The sequence below is a fragment of the Pristiophorus japonicus genome, chromosome 16 (genome assembly GCF_044704955.1).
Source record: "Pristiophorus japonicus isolate sPriJap1 chromosome 16, sPriJap1.hap1, whole genome shotgun sequence".
Taxonomy (NCBI): Eukaryota; Metazoa; Chordata; class Chondrichthyes; family Pristiophoridae; genus Pristiophorus; species Pristiophorus japonicus.
This window is the reverse complement of record NC_091992.1, coordinates 10,996,634-11,018,885: the sequence shown is the minus strand read 5'-3', so window position 1 is coordinate 11,018,885 and position 22,252 is coordinate 10,996,634. Positions and strand designations below refer to the sequence as shown.

The window sequence follows — 22,252 nt, the reverse complement described above, 5'->3', positions numbered from 1 at the left end:
GAGTTATCCCTGGCGTCCTGGCCAATATTTATCCCTCAATCAAGATAACAAAAAACAGATTATCTGGTCGGTTATCACATTGCTGTGTGTGGGAGCTTGCTGTGCGCAAGATGGCTGCCGCGTTTCCTACATTGCAACAGTGACTACACTCCAAAAGTACTTCATTGGCTGTAAAGCGCTTTGAGACGTCCGGTGGTCATGAAAGGCGCTATATAAATGCAAGTCTTTATTTTCTTTTGTCTGTCTGCTCAGTGTGTCTTTCCGTTGCGCATTGGTCTGTGTATATGATACACAAACACATGCAAACGTAACTATATAATATATATATATAAAATTCACGGGTCAATAATGTATGAGTCATCTTATACTTGACTCTGTGCGATAATTCAGAGCGTTCTCGACATATTAAAATAAACCAAAAAATTCCAATCTGGTTACGTGTGGTACAGAAATGCAACCCCAGGCAAAGGGTTAACTCACAGTGGCCGCTTGGCTGCCAAGTAAAATATCTGTCAGTTACAGGGCTTATTCCAAGAATACCAGAGATTAAGAAATGTTATTCAGTACCACCCACATCTCAAATTCGCCTTCAACAACACTGTCCGAAGACCTCAGTTTTGGGTACTTTGTTTGCATAAAGGCATTGAGGCTTAGAGGATTAAGTCCGGTTACAAAGGAGCTGGATGAGTATCTGATTGGGAGCAGAAACTGCGGTTCCAAGGGAGACATACACAGAATGAAAGTGCTTTAACACTGTGGGTAGGGTTGCCAACTCTCCAGGACTGGCCTGCAGCTTCCAGGAATTAAAGATGAATATCCTGGACAACTGCTGCGGAACAAACCGAGGGGGAAAAAAAAAATCAAAGTGGCATAAAAGTTTCTTTGAACGCTTTCAATTATTAAAATATTGGAGACTTGCGGGCGGGAGGTCATGTGATGGAACCTCCAGGAATACGCCCACACAGAGTTGGCAACCCCAACCACGGTCTTCTCAGCTGACAGCATTGCTGCCCATTACCCTTCTTCGCAACTCCAAATGGAAAGAGAAACTTGGTTTTCTCCGGTTCTTGCGATGAGCTAGCAGTGCCTGAAGCTGTGCCCACCCCTCCACACACACACACACACACACACACACACCCCGTAAACGTATCAAGCTGGCTGCAGATGGAATTCCCAGAGCATTTCAGATATTATGGGATCGGATTTCAATCGCTCCCACACCAGCCTTCAGTAAAACTGCACAGCCGAGCAGCGTAAGCACAGAACACTCAGGTTCAGATTCGGAGTGGGGGGGAGGGGGTAAGATTCCAACTTTAGCCCACAATCTACGAGATGTTTCGCCTCACCTCATCCCTCCCCTCCCCTCCCCTCCCCACCCCGTTTGATTAAAATCAAATTTCCCTTCTCTGGGGAGCCGCTGCCTTGTATATTTTCCAGAGGTGTGTGTGTGTGTGTGTGTGTGTGTGTGTGTGTGTGTATCTGAGACAGTGTGCGAGAGTGTCTGAGTGACAGCTGTGGCTCAGTGGGTTGTAGCAGCCACCCAAAATGTCACAAGGATTCCTGACCTACTGGGCCTGGCGATGATGGGGTAGAGGAGGAGAATGATGCCTCCAGCAGCAGACCAGGGGTGAATAATAGATGCGATGATGGAGGAACTTTCATGAAAAACATCGGAGTCGAAATTCAGTTTGTAACGCCACCCGTTAGCGCTGGAGAGGGGCAGTTAACGGGCGGCTGAGGACTTACCATCGTCAGGGACCGGGTTCCTCACCTCCCGAAAAATGTAGTTGGGCAGCGCTGAGGTACCGCTGCGCGCTCTGCCGCCACCCACGTGGTGACGTCATCAAGTGAGCAACGCCCCCTTGGCGCTGCGGCTGGTTGGAGCCAATGGTGGAGCGATTATAATCAGGGATGCTCAAGAGGGCAGAATTAGAGTGCAGACATCTCGTGGGGTTGTGGGGCTGGAGGAGATTACAGAGATAGGGAGTGGGGCGAGGCCGTGGAGGGATTTGAAAACAAGGATGAAAATTTTGAAATCATGGCGTTGCTTAACTGGGAGCCGATGTCGGTCAGCGAGCACAGGGGGTGATGGGTGAGCGGGACTCGGTGCGAGTTAGGACACGGGGCAACAGAGTTTTGGATGACCTCAAGTTTGCAGAAATGCATTAGAACAGTCAAGTTTAGAAACAACATTTGAGATGTTACTGAGGGAAAGGTACCGTGTGGGTTAGCCCATGGATAGGCTGTTTGGTTATCACCTCATTTGAGGAGTGGTGGGCTAGTGAAAGAATTGGGGGAAGGAGAGAGAAAAATAACACGAGGGGAAGGGGCGTGAAAAGGGGGAATTTCTTAATTCTTCCAGACCAAGGCTGTAACTGCAAAATAAAAAGAACACGCACTTTGATCTGCGGCAGGCAAAGTTCCCCATTCAATCCCCAAAGTTACAAAGACCAAACCCAAAGGAAGCCCAACGTACGACAGTATAATTACCCTCATTACATTCTGCACAAACAAGTCAGAAGGTCACCAAGGTTTAAAACACAGCTGAGAAATGAGCCCTCGCATCGACTGACCAAGCCATTAACTTTCGGAAGTGTTGAACAAACCGACTGGCGCACAGATGTCAGACACACACACACACACACAAAGATTTTCTCTCTCGCTCCCTCCCCCACCTCTCTCGCTGTACTGGGCTAACTTAGGCTGATCCTCAAACTTCTCAACATATCGTCACAAAAACATTCCAGTCTTTACCCAATGGTATTTTTCTTTTTTTCCCCCAGACACTTTCTGTACATTTTTTTTTTTTTACAAGCCATTAGTGAACCAGTAGCCTTTATACAAACCATCAAACTGTCAATTTTAACTCCGGGTTACATATGTATCTTTCAAAGTGAATAAAAACCTCTGTGTGGCACTCCAGTGTATCTGAAGCGAGGATGGGGAGGGCCAGCAAAGCGCTATGGATAGCCACTTCCAATCCTCTGACTGTAAATTTTGTTAAAATTCCTGCTTAATTTCAACAGCGTGCGGTGTCTTCCTGAAATCCTTGTACACGGCTTCGTGAGTCTATTCAAATATTACATAAAGACTGCAACACGTTGGTGCTACAGGCCGGCCAGCTACAAGATCGGGTCTTCAATAGTTCCTGAGCTCAGCTGTGACTGTGGTGGGAGGGGGTAGCTGCTGGGCGGAATGCCAGACACTTCCGTCCGCGCCCGTCACCACCCTCTGCACCCGTCCTCACCCTCCGCACATCCCATCACCCTCGCCCTGCTCGGGCAGAGAAAAATTAGATAAAAAAGAGTCCACCTTCAGCTACCTGGAATGCATACACCCGAGAGTATGCTCACAGGTTTGGAGAGCTGTTGAACATCAGAGCCAGGGTGTCCCTGGAGATGGAGCACGCAGTGCCCACCGGTACGGTCGCGGCATTCCGCAAGAGGTGGGCACCGGAGGGACTGGAGTGCATCATCACGCCCAGCAACCAAATTTTAATTTGACCGTTTAAAGTTTAATTTGTCGGTTTTAGTGCCCCTTTAATAAGGAGGCAATTGATTTACAGGTTCAACTATAATAGTTGTCGAGCTGTTGAGTTGGGTGTGGCTTAGCCAGTCACGTGATGTTCACCAGACTCAATAAAACCCCAGCCAGTTGGGTTCGGGGGATCCACGATGGGGCAGGTGGTTGTGAGCCTGGTGGGTGAACTGGTAATGTGTCGTGTGATTTTAAACCTTTTGCTAATAAACCAACTATTTCTTAACAGCAATGTGTTGCTATGAATTCTTAAGCAAAGAACCCATGAAGCAAATACATTACAGTATCTGCCAACAGGCCTCGTACACCAGCACTGAGAGAGAACACCGATGAATACCATGAAGAGAAATGGTAATCTCGACCTTCAGTGCAAGGAGTCGTTGGTTTACCCAACCTAACAATCAATTCTAGAACGCCTTAAAAATAAAATACAACGGCATTTCAGAAATGCAGTGAATAAGGTGGCAGCCGAGATCTTGTACTACCTGCTGGTCTCAACTATTCGGTGTGTTTTAGGCATTCAAAAAAAAAATCATATTCATCTGGAGACAGAGAGGGACCTGCCCTTACAGAGCTAGTGATCACGATACATTACAATAGCGATTCAGGAAACAAACGAGCCATGTCTGACTAGGACACGAACCATTAGGGAGAGGCAACGCGACAGAACAAATTACCAGATAATAATGCAAAGCAACATTTAAAAATTTTTTTTTTTTTTTTTTTTTAAATGAATTCGAAAAATGTGAGCCAACGTAAATTTCAAACAGATGTTTGTATAATAGTAGTTTCAGGTCAAAGACATCAAATAAACACAGTATGTGCCAATCACATCAATTCAAACAAGGGGCAAGTGATCCAAAAATTCCATGAATAAGAATATTCACTTCCAAAGAAGCAGATTTATAAAGTTTACTCCAGATACTTGTAGCATAACCTGACACGCATCAGATCAAACAGGTGGTGACTCTACCCCGTGGAGATTGGTGGAGAGGAGAAGGAATTAACGGGAGAAATTGTCCCTTTTTCCAGCCCCGTTAGCCTCTGGGGGGGGGGGGGGGGTGCTAAGTGGTCACATGGGACTTTTCGCCCGGGGGTAGGGGGAGTCATCGCCTCCTGGGAAATTGTGCGGGAGTTTGCGGAGACACTGCCACGGTTAGCGGCGCGCAACCGGCGATGACGTCATCGCCGTACGTGGCGATCCCTCACCGCCCCGCGGGGGAAAACTGCCCCCCCCCCCCCCTCCCCCTCCCCCGGGCCGCGAGGCTGGCAGACATTCGCTCTTGGGGCTCTGCTTAAAGAGGAAGGGCGCCAGCAGCCCATGCCGTCATTGTTTTTTTTTTGTCGGTCGACTCTCGGGTCGGCTGGACGATGGCGGCCCCAACGTGGCCTGAGCCACCATCGTGCAGCCCAGCGCTCCCTGGTGGCCCAGTGGGGGCCATCAGAGGCCGCGCAGCAGCCCTACCCTTTCAGCGAAGGTGGAGGGGAGGGTGGGGGGGAGGGGAAGGGGGGAGTTTGAAGCACGGTGGCGCTACGCGGAGCATCGCCTTGCCGCTTCCTTCAGCGCCTCGGTTACCGCCCCCCCCGACGGAAATGCAGCGTGGGAAATTGCGCTCCGCTTCCTTTGCGGGGTAGTCAGGGCAATTCCGCGCCGGGCGCTGGAAGTCCCGGCCCTGGAAGGTTACCGCCCCCCCCAATTGGGGCGCGGGGCAATTTTGCCCCTTTAATACCTGCCCACTGCTCAGCACCTCATGTTGTTGGCAAAGGTCACCCTGTCAGAAATGCTGGTTTTAAACCCCTCTAGCGGCACAGGGGTCCAATGCAGTCGCCAAGGCTCCTAAAGTGGACAGGAGACACTTTACACCCAACAGCGCAATCAGGCCTCCTGCTACAACAACAACTTACATTCACACAAAGGCCTTTAATGTAGTAAAACCAACCGAGAATTTTTCTATTACCTTTCCCCTCCCGCACAATATTTATCCTCCTTCCGCCAGTGTTCGATGCTTCGGCAGCAACAACAACGTGCATTTCTATAGCGCCTTTAACGTAGTAAAATGTCCCAAGACGCTTCACAGGAGCAATTACCAAATATAATTTGACACCGAGCCACATCAGCAGATATTAGGGCATGTGGGCAAAAACTTGGTTAAAGAGCTAGGTTTTAAGGAGCGCCTTGAAGGAGGAAAGAGAGGTAGAGAGGCGGCGAGGTTTAGGGAGGGAGTCCCAGAGCTTAGGGCCCAGGCAACAGAAGGCACGGCCATCAATGGTGGAGCGATTATAATCAGGGATGCTCAAGAGGGCAGAATTAGAGGAGCGCAGACATCTCGGGGGGGTTGTGGGGCTGGAGGAGATTACAGAGATAGGGAGGGGCGAGGCCATGGAGGGATTTGAAAACAAGGACGAGAATTGTGAAATCGAGGCGTTGCTTAACCGGGAGCCAATGTAGGTCAGCGAGCACAGTGGGTGATGGGTGAGCGGGACTCGGTGCGAGTTAGGACATGGGCAGCCGAGTTTTGGGATGACCTCTAGTTTACGTTGGCTAGAATGTAGGAGGCCAGCCAGGAGTGCGTTGGAATCGTGCAAGAGGCAGCCTGCTGTAAAACCGTCGCTAATGCTCCTTATAACCAGCTGCTGGAGGTGGCAGGGACTATCTACAACCTCTGGTTCTCTCTCTCTCTCCCTCACTCTCTGGTACTTGGCCCCGAATTAACATATTGAAACTTGAATTTGCCTCTGTCCTCATCCAGGCGCCAAATAATAGCATGGCAACACTCCCAGCCTCTGCAATACCAATGGGTTGTTGCTAATGGTTACAATGCAAGATCAGGGGGTGGCACCAAATTACAACAGTAAATCAATGTTCACATCAGTATCCTGAATCCCACAACTATCACAACAAGGCAGAATACATCCATCCAACACCCAAATTAATAAATCTATTTAATGCAGAGTTTGAATCACTAGTACCCGTACCTGGGAGAGCAGGGAAACTTTGTAGAACCCTAGATCGTGCTGTGATGGTGCCGCATGCCTGACACGAGACTCCCAAAGCAAGCGCTCTACTCAGAACCCGATACACAGCACGAGAGCCCCAGGTGGGCAGAGGAAACATTTCAAGGACATCCTCAAAGCCTCCCTGATAAAGTGCAACATCCCCACCGACACCTGGGAATCCCTGGCCCAAAGACCGCCCGAAGTGGAGGAAGAGCATCCGGGAGGGCGCTGAGCACCTCGAGTCTCGTCGCCGAGAGCGTGCAGAAAGCAAGCGCAGGCAGCGGAAGGAGCGTGCGGCAAACCAGTCCCACCCTCCCCTTCCTTCAACGCCTTTCTGTTCCACCTGTGACAGAGACTGTAATTCCTGTATTGGACTGGACTGTTCAGTCACCTGAGAACTTACTTTTAGAGTGGAAGCAAGTCTTCCTCGATTTCGAGGCACTGCCGATGATGTGATTGAGCACTTATCCACCAATGAGGCACCAGGACCAGCAACTGGCCAGTTTCAAATCTCCAGGCCCACAAGACTCAAAGGAGAAACCAGCAAAGAAGAAAACAAGCGCGAATAGGCGACGGTTTTGAGAGCTGGGTTCAGCGAGTTACAGTTCAGACACCTCCGCCTTAAGGAAGCCCCACCCGCGACACAGAGCCAGCAGGTAACACGCCTATAGGAATAAAAGTGTTTAGTAATGATAAAATTGATTCCATATCATCATCATCATAGGCAGTCCCTCGGAATCGAGGAAGACTTGCTTCCACTCCTGAAGTGAGTCCTTAGGTGGCTGAACAGTCCAATACAAGTGCCACAGTCCCTGTCACAGGTGGGACAGACAGTCGTTGAGGGAAAGGGTGGGTGGGACTGGTTTGCCGCACGCTCCTTCCGCTGCCTGCACTTGCTTTCTGTGATGAGACTTGAGGTGCTCAGCACCCTCCCGGATGCACTTCCTCCACTGAGGGCGGTCTTTGGCCAGGGACTCCCAGGTGTCGGTGAGGATGTTGCACTTTATCAGAGAGACCTTGAGGGTGTCCTTGTAACGTTTCCGCTGCCCACATTTGGCTTGTTTGCCGTGAAGGAGCTCAGAGTAGAGCGCTTGCTTTAGGAGTCCCGTGTCTGGCATGCGGACGATGTAGTCTGCCCAGTGGAGCTGATCAAGTGCAGTCAGTGCTTCAATGCACTGTATTCTGTATATATATATATAGAAACATAGAAAATAGGTGCAGGAGTAGGCCATTCGGCCCTTCTAGCCTGCACCGCCATGGCTGAACATTCAACTTCAGTACCCCATTCCTGCTTTCTCGCCATACCCCTTGATCCCCCTAGTAGCAAGGCCCTCATCTAACTCCTTTTTGAATATATTTAGTGAATTGGCCTCAACAACTTTCTGTGGTAGAGAATTCCACAGGTTCATCACTCTCTGGGTGAAGAAGTTCCTCCTCATCTCGGTCCTAAATGGCTTACCCCTTATCCTTAGACTGTGACCTCTGGTTCTGGACTTCCCCAACATTGGGAACATTCTTCCTGCATCTAACCTGTCTAACCCCGTCAGAATTTTAAATGTTTCTATGAGGTCCCCTCTCATTCTTCTGAACTCCAGTGAATACAAGCCCAGTTGATACAGTCTTTCTTGATAGGTCAGTCCCGCCATCCCGGGAATCAGTCTGGTGAACCTTCGCTGCACTCCCTCAATAGCAAGAATGTCCTTCCTCAGGTTAGGAGACCAAAACTGTACACAATACTCCAGGTGTGGCCTCACCAAGGCCCTGTACAACTGTAGCAACACCTCCCTGCCCCTGTACTCAAATCCCCTCGCTATGAAGGCCAACATGCCATTTGCTTTCTTAACCGCCTGCTGTACCTGCATGCCAACCTTCAATGACTGATGTACCATGACACCCAGGTCTCTTTGCACCTTCCCCCTTCCTAATCTGTCACCATTCAGATAATAGTCTGTCTCTCTGTTTTTACCACCAAAGTGGATAATCTCACATTTATCCACATTATACTTCATCTGCCATGCATTTGCCCACTCACCCAACCTATCCAAGTCGCTCTGCAGCCTCACAGCATCCTCCTCGCAACTCACACTGCCACCCAACTTAGTGTCATCCGCAAATTTGGAGATACTACATTTAATCCCCTCATCTAAATCATTAATGTACAGTGTAAACAGCTGGGGCCCCAGCACAGAACCTTGCGGTACCCCACTAGTCACTGCCTGCCATTCTGAAAAGTACCCATTTACTCCTACTCTTTGCTTCCTGTCTGACAACCAGTTCTCAATCCATGTCAGCACACTACCCCCAATCCCATGTGCTCTAACTTTGCACATCAATCTCTTGTGTGGGACCTTGTCGAACGCCTTCGGAAAGTCCAAATATACCACATCAACTGGTTCTCCCTTGTCCACTCTACTGGAAACATCCTCAAAAAATTCCAGAAGATTTGTCAAGCATGATTTCCCTTTCACAAATCCATGCTGACTTGGACCTATCATGTCACCGCTTTCCAAATGCACTGCTATGACATCCTTAATAATTGATTCCATCATTTTACCCACTACCGATGTCAGGCTGACCGGTCTATAATTCCCTGTTTTCTCTCTCCCTCCTTTTTTAAAAAGTGGGGTTACATTGGCTACCCTCCACTCGATAGGAACTGATCCAGAGTCAATGGAATGTTGGAAAATGACTGTCAATGCATCCACTATTTCCAAGGCCACCTCCTTAAGTACTCTGGGATGCAGTCCATCAGGCCCTGGGGATTTATCGGTCTTCAATCCCATCAATTTCCCCAACACAATTTCCCAGCTAATAAGGATTTCCCTCAGTTCCTCCTCCTTACTAGACCCCCCGACCCCTTTTATAACCGGAAGGTTGTTTGTGTCCTCCTTTGTGAATACCGAACCAAAGTACTTGTTCAATTGGTCCGCCATTTCTTTGTTCCCCGTTATGACTTCCCCTGATTCTGACTGCAGGGGACCTACGTTTGTCTTTACTAACCTTTCCCTCTTTACATATCTATAGAAAGTTTTGCAATCCGTCTTAATGTTCCCTGCAAGCTTCTTCTCATACTCCATTTTCCCTGCCCTAATCAAACCCTTTGTCTTCCTCTGCTGTGTTCTAAATTTCTCCCAGATCCCAGCTATTTCTGGCCAATTTGTATGCCACTTCCTTGGCTTTAATACTATCCCTGATTTCCCTTGATAGCCACGGTTGAGCCACCTTCCCTTTTTTATTTTTATGCCAGACAGGAATGTACAATTGTTGTAGTTCATCCATGCGGTCTCTAAATGTCTGCCATTGCCCATCCACAGTCAACCCCTTAAGTATCATTCGCCAATCCATCCCAGCCAATTCACGCCTCATACCTTCAAAGTTAGCCTTCTTTAAGTTCTGGACCATGGTCTCTGAATTAACTGTTTCATTCTCCATCCTAATGCAGAATTCCACCATATTATGGTCACTCTTCCCCAAGGGGCCTCGCACAACGAGATTGCTAATTAATCCTCTCTCATTACATAACACCCAGTCTAAGATGGCCTCCCCCCTAGTTGGTTCCTCGACATATTGGTCTAAAAAACCATCCCTTATGCACTCCAGGAAATCCTCCTCCACCGTATTGCTTCCAGTTTGGTTAGCCCAATCTATGTGCATATTAAAGTCACCCATTATAACTGCTGCACCTTTATTGCATGCACCCCTAATTTCCTGTTTGATGCCCTCCCGAACATCACTACTACTGTTTGGAGGTCTGTATATATATATATATATATATATATGTTAAAAGTGTAGATTATATGGAAAGGTTGCAGTGTTAAAAGAATCAAAATGGATGATGTCCACAAGTTCATGATTTCCCTCAACCTGTGGAATTCCCTGCCACAGAGAGTTGTTGATGCTAGTTCACTGGATATATTCAAGAGGGAGTTAGATATGGCTCTTATAGTTAAGGGGATCAAGGGGTATGGAGAGAAAACAGGAAAGGGGTACTGAAGGAATGATCAGCCATGATTTTATTGAATGGCGGTGCAGGCTCGAAGGGCCGAATGGCCTGCTCCTGCACCTATTTTTCTATGTTTCTGTCAGCATGGCTTTGAAACTCACCAAACTGGAAAAAGTGTTAATTGAAAAGCCCAGTCAAGGAATGGCACCGGCCCTCCAGACAGACACATGTATGAGGAGCAGCCAATCAGGAACGGCCCTGGAAACAATGCCCAATCCTGAGGCTTTGTGAGAAACACTGGCTGTAAGGGGTAGAATAATCCCAGCAAGGATTGCTGGCCCTCTCTTTGCCTCAGCACACGGCAAAAGGCAGGACCTCTCTCTGCAGACAAAGGAGCAAGCCATGTACCTTTATTCTTGTAACATCATTGTATCTGTTGTAACCAAGTCGATCCGTAGGATAGCTGAGGTCTGCTGACAGATGTGCATGTGTGTGTGTGTTTAATAAACTATTACAAATTGTTTTAAAAGAATTGGTCTCACTATCAATTTGATGCCAAAGATTTAGAAATCTTACACGCTTCAGCTCCAGTTCCTGCTAACAAAATAAATTTAAAAATACATAACTTACCCATGACAAAAACCAGTTCGCAAAGTCCCCCAATTGTTTATTCCCTCTTTTGCCACTGGATATATATATATATATATATATATATATATATAGATATAGATATATAGATATATTATTTATATATACATATACACACACACACACACACATATACATAATCCCACATTACAAGTGACTACATTTCATAAGTACTTCATTTGCTCTAAAGTGCTCTGAGACATCTGGTGGCCGTGAAAGGCGCTATATAAATGCAAGTCTTTCTTTTAAATCCCGTATAACCCGAGCCTCCCCTAAAGTGGCTGACTAGTGAACGTAGCATCCTGCAAAATCGCTAAGATACTTAAATTATGCGGCAGAGCTGACAACTCTCTGATCAATACCAGCGTTACTTTAAAGCACTGCAGCACTCACCGGAAAGAATGAAAATGGGACAAAATGGCTGGGGGGGTGGGGAGGAAGGAACATTAAAAAAAATAACCTTTGTTTCCCCCCGATGACACTGTATTCCGATGAGCCCAAATGGTGAACTGCCCCCATGTGTATAATATCATCATCATAGGGGGTCCCTTGAACGAGGATGACTTGCTTCCACATGAGTTCACAGATGGTTCAATGAAGGACCCGATGTTCCAGTCCTGAACTCCAGTTGAGGGGTGGGAGATGCCTGTGTGTGGATTTTTTTAACGTGTGGTGACCGTTGCACACCAGCCACCACACGGACTCGACAGAGCTAGGTCTTTATCCAGTCACAAGGATTAACCAGGACGACTAGAGACCAGCTCTGCTGCACGGACCCAGTGTGGGCTGGCCCGTGCTGCCCCTGGGCCCTCGCCTCTTCTGGGCCCTGTACCCTCCTTCACGAATGAGGGTGTGTATAAACACACTGCTCTGCACACACAGCTTCTGCTACTCTCTCAGTGCATCACAGAGGCACCCATTTAATCTGCAACACATGTTTGTGCAGGCTTGTCCCCCCCAGTTAAAGGCGCAGTCCCTGCATTGACCACTCCTGAGCATTCCCTGATTATAATCGCTCCACCATTGGCGGCCGTGTCTTCAGCTGCCTGGGCTCTGGAATTCCTGCCCTAAACTTCTCCGCCTCGTTCTCCTCCTTTAAGACGCACTTTAAAACCTACCTCTTTGAGCAAACTTTTGTTCACCTGCCCTAATTTCTCCTTATGTGGTTCGGTGTCAAATTTAGATCTTGTAACACTCCTGTGAAGCGCCTTGGGACGTTTTACTATGTTAAAGGCGCTATAGAAATACAAGTTGTTGTTGTTGTTGTTGTTAAGCACTGGACAGCATTTCACAAATGGTTCGGACCTGAAAGTCCCAGCACTTTGGTGGACATTAATCAGATGCAAGCGGTTAGCCTCTTCCCAAGTATCTAACTTGTTGACTGCTGTGTGATAAACTGACAGCAACGATTCCCAAATCATTAATCCTGCAGTGTGGATGTCACTACACATTAACCACACAATCAATGTCTAACACAACACATTCAGCCAGCAAAGCGAAACGAGGCGGACAAGTGACCTCATCAATGGCACGGTATGGATTAATTTTTAAAAACTGAATACAGAGCTGAAGTTACCAGACAGTATTCTCATTTTGGGGTTCAGACGATGATTGCAAACTGCTCTGTGTTTGGCTCTCACTGTTCAATGTCATCCAAACAATAATAGTACACAGTGCAAAATACATCAGGGCATCTTTAGTCTAGACACATTGCACAAAAGGCAATTTAAATCCAGCGTCACGCTGTGCATTTCAAACAAAGCTCATTTTTTAAGCCCGAGTGAACCCAAACGAACGGTCTCCGAGGCAACACTCTTCCAGGGATTCCGCAAATTCCGGGAATCTTGCCTTCGAGGGCACTTTTGCAGGAGTGCTTTTGCAACCTCAGCAATTCGATGTGCGTTAAAGTGAGGGGTGTCAGTGCTGGGGGGGGGGGGGGAAATGGCTTACCCAGGCAGCCCCCAGGTCACGTACAGCACCGTCCCCCGTGCAAACGATCTTCTTCACCGGTTCACACCGATTTCCGACTGCATCAGCGTGACATGTCCGTTCGGCACAGCACTCATCCCGGTGACCCGAGAGAACCATATTTAGGCCCAACTAGCGGAGAGTTCTGGCCAGTAACGACGGGCTCCTTGAGCCAATCCAAAACCCGGCTGCCCCTGTCCTAACTCGCACCAAGTCCCGCTCACCCCTCACCATCATCACAGGCAGTCCCTCGGAATAGAGGACTTGCTTCCACTCCTTCGGTGGCTGAACAGTCCAATACAAGAGCCACAGTCCCCGTCACAGGTGGGACAGACAGTGGTTGTGGGGAAGGGTGGGTGGGACTGGTTTGCCGCACGCTCCTTCCGCTGCCTGCTCTTGATTTCTGCACGCTCTCGGCGACGAGGCTCAGTGCCCTCCCGGCTGCACTGCCTCCACTTAGGGCCGTCTTTGGCCAGGGACTCCCAGGTGTCGGTGGGGATGTTGCATTTTTATCAGGGAGGCTTTGAGGGTGTCCTTGAAATGTTTCCTCTGCCCACCTTTGACTCGTTTGCTCACCCATTACCCCCTGTGCTCGCCGACCTACATTGGCTCCCTGTCCAGCAACGTCTCAATTTTAAAATCCTCATCCTTGTTTTCAAATCCCTCCATGCCCTCGCCCCTCCCTATCTCTGATCTCCTCCAGCCCCACAACCCTCAGAGATGTCTGCGCTCCTCTAATTCTGGCCTCGAGCATCCCCGATTACAATCGCTCCATCGGTGGCCGTGCCTTTAGTTGCCTGGGCCCTAAACGCTGGAATTAATTCCCTAACCTTCTCTGCTACTCTCTCTCTCCTCCTTTAAGACACTCCTTTAAAACCTACCTCTTTGACAAAGCTTTTCTGTCTTAATATCTTATGTGGCTTCATTTTGTTTGATAACGCCCCTGTAAGTGCATTGGGAGGGGGCCAAATGGCTCGTTTCTCATGGTTAACTACTTTAAAGTTGTTGTTGTAGTAAAATGGAGTTGAGGGACAGATCAGCCATGTTCCAATTGAAAGGCGGAACAGGCGAGACACGCTTTATATCCTAATGCTGTTCCGATGTACCAGTTCCACGCTGTAGACTTTCACACAAGTTTTTAAAATTAGGAAAACTAAGTGAAGGGCCGAGCGCCACACATGCCAGAATGGACAAGAGTGGGAGAGAAAGCGAGGTAAATCAGGCAGTGGTTGGGTTTTAATAAGCCTACAGATTGTAAAGAAAGAAAGACTTGCATTTATATAGCGCCTTTCACGACCACTGGATGTCTCAAAGCGCTTTACAGCCAATGAAGTACTCTTGGAGTGCAGTGACTGTTGCAATGTGGGAAACGCGGCAGCCAATTTGCGCACAGCAAGCTCCCACACACAGCAATGTGATAATGACCAGATCATTTTCTTTTTTGTTACGTTGATTGAGGGATAAATATTGGCCCAGGACACCGGGGATAACTCCCTTGCTCCTCTTCGAAGTAGCGCCATGGGATCTCTTGCGTCCACCCTAGAGGGCAGATGGGCAGGTGGACATAAAATATCTCATCTGAAAGACGGTACCTCCAACAGTGCAGCACTCCCTCTGCACTGCACTGGGAGTGTCTGCTTGGGTTTTAAGTGCTCAAGCCCCTGGAATAGGACTTGAACCCAGGACCGTGTGACTCAGAGGCAAGTGCGCTGCCCACTGAGTCATGGCTGACACAATAGAAGAAAAGATGGAGAGATAAGGAACTCCACAGTGCCGAAGTCATGGGAAAGTATGCAGGAGACAGCTGAATTTAAATTGCCCTTTGTGTAATGCGTCTAGACTAAAGATGTTGCCCGATGTATTTCTAATGTGCACCACAAGCATTTGGTTGGCCTTGAACAGTGAGAGCCATGCTTAGAGCAGCGATGGTTCTGTACTTCCAATGAAGCGAAGGCGGGGAGAGTAAGATCAGCTTTGGGGCCTTCACGGAAGCAACATTCAGCTTTGTGACGCCTCAGCCAATAAAGGCCAGGAATGCCCCAGGCCATAGCACTGCTGGCTAGGGAGGCGGGAAAACAGCCGGGGCTCCCATTCCTACTCCCAGTCCAGCAAACTCCGACTAAAACACTACTTGGGCCACAGCTGGAGTACTGCGTGCAGTGGTGGTCACCACATTACAGGAAAGATGTGATTGCACCGGAGAGGGGACAGAGGAGATTTACGAAGATGTTGCCAGGACTGAAGAATTTTAGCTGTGAGGACAGATTGGATAGGCTGGGTTTGTTTTCTTTGGAACAGAGGGGAGACCTCATTGAGGCGTATAAAATTATGAGGGGCCGCGATAGAGTGGATAGGGGGTCAACAACCAGGGAGCAGAGATTTAAAGTTATTGGTAGAAGGTTGAGAGGGGAGTTTGGGGGAAATTTCTTCACCCAGAGGGTGGTGGGGGTCTGGAACTCACTGCCTGAAAGGGTGGTAGAGGCAGAAACCCTCACCACATTTAAAAAGTACTTGGATGTGCACTTGAAGTGCTGTAACCTGCAGGGCTTCTGACCAAGAGCTGGAAAGTGGGATTAGGCTGGGTAGCTCTTTGTTGACAGACGATGGGCCAAAATGGCCTCCTTCCATACTGTAAATTTCTATGATTCCATGGAACTCCACACGTCCATTGGACATGAAGGTGGGGACAGTGTTGACTTCAACGGTGATATCCACCCACAGTGGAGCAGCCTGTGAATACTAGCTTGGTACACTTGTGAAAAATGAGCACTTTCATGGCAGACTACCAACACACGCTGAACTAAACCCCAGCAAGGAGTACATGCTATTGATGAGAGTAAATGGAGGAGGATACAAGAGAAAGGATTCATTTCCTCAGCAGGGACTGGATTTAAATCCAATTTCCAGAGGTGGAAGGGCAGCAGCTTAACCCAAGCACCATACAATCCTTGTATAAACATGCACGATGGAATGATCTCTGCACTCCTCTAATTCTGGCCTCTTGGCCCTCCTCGATTTTAATCGCTCCACCATTGGTGGCCGTGCTTTCTGTTACCTGGGCCCCAAGCTCTGGAACTCCCTCCCTAAACCTCTCCGCCTCTCTACCTCTCCCTCCTCCTTAAAACCTACCTCTTTGACCATGCCTTTGGTCCTCTGTCCTAATATCTCCTTATGTGGCTCAGTGTCAATATTTGGCTGATAATCACTCCTGTGAAGCGCCATGGGACGTTTTACTATGTTAAAGGCGCTATATAAATGCAAGTTGTTATCGCTGCTTAATGATCACCTTTCATGGTGAGTTTTGGCTCAGATACAGAGATTATATATCGGCCTTTATTACAAGAGGGTTTGAGAATAAGAGTAAAGACGTCTTACTGCAATTATATAGGGCCCTGGTGAGACCGCACCTGGAGTATTGTGTACAGTTTTGGGCCTGCGGCCACACTAATCTGAAAACGCCCGATCTCGTTTGATCTCTGTAGCTAAGCAAAGTCAGGCCTGGTTAGTACTTGGATGCGAGGCCGCTTGGGAATACCAGGTGCAGTAGGCTTTTAATGGAAAGAGTTGTGTACAGTTTTGGTCTCCTTACCTAAGGAAGGATATACTTGCCATAGTGGGAGTGTAACGAAGGTTCACCAGACTTATTCCTGGGGTGGGGAGATTGTCCTATGAAGAGAGATTGAGTAGACTTGGCCTATATTCTCTAGAGTTTGGAAGAATAAGAGGTGATCTCATTGAAACATACAATTTCTTACAGGACTTAACAGGGTAGATGCAGGGAGGATGTTTCCCCCGGGGCTGGGGAGTCTAGAACCAGGGGTCACAGTCTCAGAATAAGGGGTTGGCCATTTAGGACTGAGATGAGGAGAAATGTCTTCACTCAGAGGGTGGTGAATCTTTGGAATTCTCTGCCCCAGAGGGTTGTGGAGGTTCAGTCATTGAGTATATTCAGGACAGAGATCAATAGATTTTTGGATATTAAGGGATTCAAGGGATATGGGGATAGTGCAGGAAAGTGGAGTTGAGGTAGAAGATCAGCCATGATCTTATTGAATGGCGGAGCAGGCTCGAGGGGCCAAATGGCCTTCTGCTGCTCCTAATTCTTATGTTCTTATAAATTGATGCTAAAAACCCCCAGCTGTTACCCCAGCGATATATAGATGACATCAGCAACCCAGAAACGGTAAAGCTCAGTGCCATTAAAACACAGCAACGGCAGGTTACTAAAAGGAAAGGACAGACTGCGAAACCATTTCTGCGCTAATCTTTGTATCACAGGACAGATTACAGAGAGTGCGGACAAACCTGCAGCACGCGTTCATCGTTTTATGATTGTAAAACTACTACAATCTTAACCAGAGGCGACATGAGAAAAACCTCTCTTATACGACGAGTTGTTAGGACATACGAAGTAGGAGGAGTAGGCCATAAGGCCCCTTAAGCCTGCTCCGCCATTCAATATCATAAAGAAAGACAGACTTGAATTTATATAGTGCCTTTCATGACCATATCATCTCATCATATCATAGGCAGTTCCTCGAGATCGAGGAAGACTTGCTTCCACTCAAAGTGAGTTCTCAGGTGACTGACCACCGGGTGTCTCAAAGTGCTTTACAGCCAATGAAGTACTTTTGAAGTATAATCACTGTTCTAATGTGGGAAACGCGACAATCAATTTGCGCACGTCTCAGCTGGAAGACGACACCTCCGACAGTGCAGCGCACGTCTCAGCACTGTGCTGGGAGTGTCAGCCTAGATTGATGTGCTCAAGTCGCTGGAATGGGACTTGAACCCACGACCTTCTGACTCATAGACCAGTGCGCTGCCCACTGAGCCACAGCTGATTCATAGCTGACCTTTGACCTCAACTCCACTTTCCCGCCCTAACCCCTTATCCCTCGACTCCCTTAGTGTCCAAAACTCTATCGATCTCCGACCTGAATATACTCAATGCCTCAGCAGCCACAGCTTTCTGGGGTGGAGAATTCCAAAGATTGAGAGCCCTCTGAGTGAAGAAATTGCTTCACAGCTCAGTCTTAAATGGCCGACCCCACAGGGTTTGGAATATGCTGTCTGATCGGGTGGTTACAGATTCAATAGTAGCCTTCAAAAGGAAACTATGTAATTTTTTTTTCATGGGATGTGGGCATCGCTGGCAAGTCTGGCATTTATTGCCCATCCCCAATTGTCCCTTGAGAAGGTGGTGGTGAGCCGCCTTCTTGAACCGCTGCAGTCCGTGTGGTGAAGGTGCTCCCACAGTGCTGTTAGGGAGGGAGTTCCAGGATTTTGACCCAGCGATGATGAAGGAACGTGTTATGTTCACAATAACTCCACAAGTCTGTATTGTAAGCTCAAACTGTTGTAACCTTGGTCTCTTTATCCAGACTCCAGAGTGAGGTAGCAGCATAGTGGATTGCCTTTTATACCCGCTTGCCCCAGGGTGCACAGGTGACCCTTAGGTCTCCCACAGCTGTGCCCCCTAGTGGCAAGTCTTACATATTGGTGAGGTTTACATACATACATAACAGAACGGCCAATATATTTCCAAGTGGGAAGACTGTGGGGAGTCAGGTGGTGAATCGCGCTCCCCCCCCCCCCTCAGAATATCCAGCCTTTGACTTGCTCTTGCAGCCATAGCACGTAAAGGAGAAAAAGTTGCAGGGATACGGGGAAAGAGCGGGGGGAGTGGGACTAACTGGATTGCTCTTCGAAAGAACCAGCGCAGACTCAATGGGCCGAATGGCCTCCTTCTGTGTGCTGTACTATTCTAATGGTTCCACGAAAGCAGTTGGGATCCTAGCTTGTATGATTCCATGATTCAATTCTCTGAAAAATAAAACAATTCGGACAAACCAAAGTTTTGGTGAAACTTCAAGCAAAATAAAGTGTGTGCGTGGGTGTGTTATTTCATTCTTTGCATTTCCCCCAAAATATAAGGAAATGAGGGCCACGACCTGTTGACGCCCACATCAGCTCGTGCTGTGTGTACCGGACCTCTTCCTCCCACACTCGCTCTGGGACAACAGGGCACCGACTCCGAAGCTCTTGTTCAAGCAGGTGGCCCAACAAACAAAGAGAAACTATTTTCCCTGGGATGATATCTTGCAACAACCAAAAGCAAAAGAAAACCACCCTTTAAAATAATTCAGACGGCTTCACACAAGCTCTGGGGTGACTCCGTGTACTCTCCAGCGGAGGAGCATCTTCTAAATCCCATTTTGCGTTGGGTGGGCAGATGGACATGCAACAACTTGCATTTATATAGCGCCGTTAACGTAGTGAAATGTCCCAAGGCGCTTCACAGAAGTATTATGAGACAAAAGATTGGACATCGAACCACACAAGGAAAATTAGGGCAAGTGGGGCTGGAGGAGATTACAGAGATAGGGAGGGGCGAGGGCCATGGAGGAATTTGAAAACAAGGATGAGAATTTTTAAATCGAGGTGTTGCTTAACCGGAAGCCAATGTAGGTCAGCGAGCACAGGGGGGGGTGATGGGCGAGCGGGACTCGGTGCGAGTTGGGACACGGGCAGCCGAGTTTTGGATCGCCTCACGTTTACGTAGGGTGGAATGTGGGAGGCCAGCCAGGAGCGCGTTGGAATAGTCAAGTCTGGAGGTAACAAAGGCACGGACGAGGGCTTCAGCAGTGGATGAGCTGTGGCAAGGGCGGAGACGGGCGATGTTACGGAGGGGGAGATAGACGGTCTTTGTTATGCTGCGGATATGTGGTTGGAAGCTCATTTCAGGGTCAGATATGACACCAAGGTTGCGAACAGTCTGGTTCAGCCTCAGACAGAAGTTGGGGAGAGGGATGGAGTCAGTGGATAGGGAACGCAGTGTTGTGGCGGGGACCAGAGACAATGGCTTCGGTCTTCCCAATAATCAATTGGAGAACATCTCTGCTCGTCCAGAACTGGAGCTGCCGGTTGGGAAGGGCTTGGGTTGATGCAAGCTCGGATCATTTCTGCTATTCTTTATTGTAAATAAAGATGGCTCCCCATTAATGGCGTGATGTTGGGTTCATGCAACACATGTTAAGGGGAGTGGGGGTCGAGTGGATGAATGCACTGGTCCCCTAAAGATTGCAGCAGCCAGCCAGACCTGTGAGCAGGTCAGTCGGCCACATTTAACACCATGTTATTTATTCAGGAGGAAGGGGACCAGCATCAATAGTCAGGGGAGGGGAAGAACAGGAGAAACATTCCAGGGAATGAAACTGGGAGCATCGGAACAGGAGGAGGCCATTCAGCCCCTCGCGCCTCTGCCATCATTCAGTTAGATCCTGGCTGATCTGCATCTTAACTCCATCTACCCGCCTTGGTTCCGTAACCCTTAATACCCTTGCCAAACAAAAATCTATCAATCTCAGTTTCAAAATGTTCAATTAACCCTCAGTCCCAACAGTTTTATTTTTGAGGGGCGGGGGTGGGGGGGGGAGAAAGAGAGAGTTCCAGATTTCCTCCACCCTTTGTGTAAAGAAGAAGTGCTACCTGACATCACCCCTGAACTCCACTTCCCCGCCCGCTCCCCACAGCCCTCGACTCCCTTGTCGTGAGTTCTGATTGCATTCACTTTGTGAAGTTTAAACTTTCAGAGGACATTACACGAGGGAGAAAGGAATAGCAGGTCATGCTGATGGAGCGAGATGAAGAGGGGTGGGAGGAGGCTCGTGTGGAGCATAGAAAGAAAGACTTGCATTTATATAGCGCCTTTCACAAACACCGAATGTCTCGAATTTTAAGATTGTGCACCCCTTCAATCGTTGTAAACACCTCAGTTAGATCGCCGCTTTAATCTTCCATACCCGAGGGAATACAAGCTCAGTCTGTGCAACAAGCTCTCGTAATTTAACCCGTTCAGCCCCAGTGTCGTTCTAGTCAATCTGCGTTGCATTCCCTCCAAGGCATTCCCTCCAGAGCTGAAGCTGCTTTACATTTCATTCAAAGACAACTAGAAGGAAATAACGAACATTGCATGACTGTTCTGTACAAATGCAAATATAACACCGGTGAAAGGTCATCGACCTGGAATGTTAACTGGGCTTCTCTGTCCACAGACGTTGCCTGACCCAAGTTCGGTGTTTATACTGAAGACCTGTACAATCTCTGTACACCATGTGTACACACAGGATGGGTCATTTTTGTACCGATTATCTCAGACTAATTCTAATTACAGATCGCCCACAAGGAAGACCCATTCCCGTCTTCATTTAATATTTTAAAATTTAATTTCCGACGGGGAAGTGGGCAATCTCCTCAAAACCCCCACCAAATAAATATCCAAACTCTACAAAGATCACTTCAAAAATGTAATCACAGAGTGTTTACACAGAATGTACAGACCATTAACCCAACTGGTCCCTGCCGGTGTCACTGTTCGAGGCCCCGTCTGCCCTCTCGGGTGAATGTTAAAAAATCCCAGGGCACTATTTCAAAGAAGAGCAGGGGAGTTATCCCCGGTGTCCTGGCCAATATTTATCCCGCAATCAACATCAGTAAAAAAAAACCTGATTATCTCGGTCCTTATCACATTGCTGTTTGTGGGAGCTTGCTGCGCACAAATTGGCTGCCGCGTTTCCCACATTACAACAGTGACTACCCTCCAAAAGTACTTCATTGGCTGTAAAGTGCTCCGAGACGTCCAGTGGTCGTGGACGGCGCTATATAAATGCAAGTCTTTCTTTCTTTGCTCCACACGAACCTCCTCCCACCCCTCTTCATCTCGCCCCATCAGCATGACCTTCTGTTCCTTTCTCCCTCGTGTAGCTTCCTCCGTGAAAGTTTAAACTTCGCAAAGTGAATGCAATCAGAACTGGTCTACATCTGCATGGTAAGGGAGTCGAGGGTTACGGAGAGCGGGCGGGGAAGTGGCGTTGAGGCCAAGATCAGATCAGCCGTGATCTCATTGAATGGCGGAGCAGGCTCGAGGGGCAAAATGGCCGACTCGAGGGGCAAAATGGCCGACTCCTGCTCCTATTTCTTATGTCCTTATTATGTTGTATCTGCAATTCGCCACATCGTAAATTCCAGAATCTGACTCGGGCGGTCAGTGACCGGGGGGGGGAGGGGGGGCGAGGAAACGGAGAGGAGGAGAAAATCCCCCCACACGAGCAGTGGACCACCCATGTCCTAGAAACGCGTTGACCGGGTGACGTGAGC

At 48.4% G+C, this 22,252-nt stretch overlaps 1 protein-coding gene and 1 pseudogene across 2 annotated transcripts in view; one reads left to right on the top strand and one right to left on the bottom strand.

The window, feature by feature from the left end:
• nxn (nucleoredoxin) overlaps positions 1-22,252 on the bottom strand; it is a 255,001-nt gene that overhangs the window by 176,538 nt on the left and 56,211 nt on the right. The window lies entirely within an intron of this gene.
• On the top strand, positions 16,525-16,643 carry LOC139227265 (5S ribosomal RNA; annotated as a pseudogene).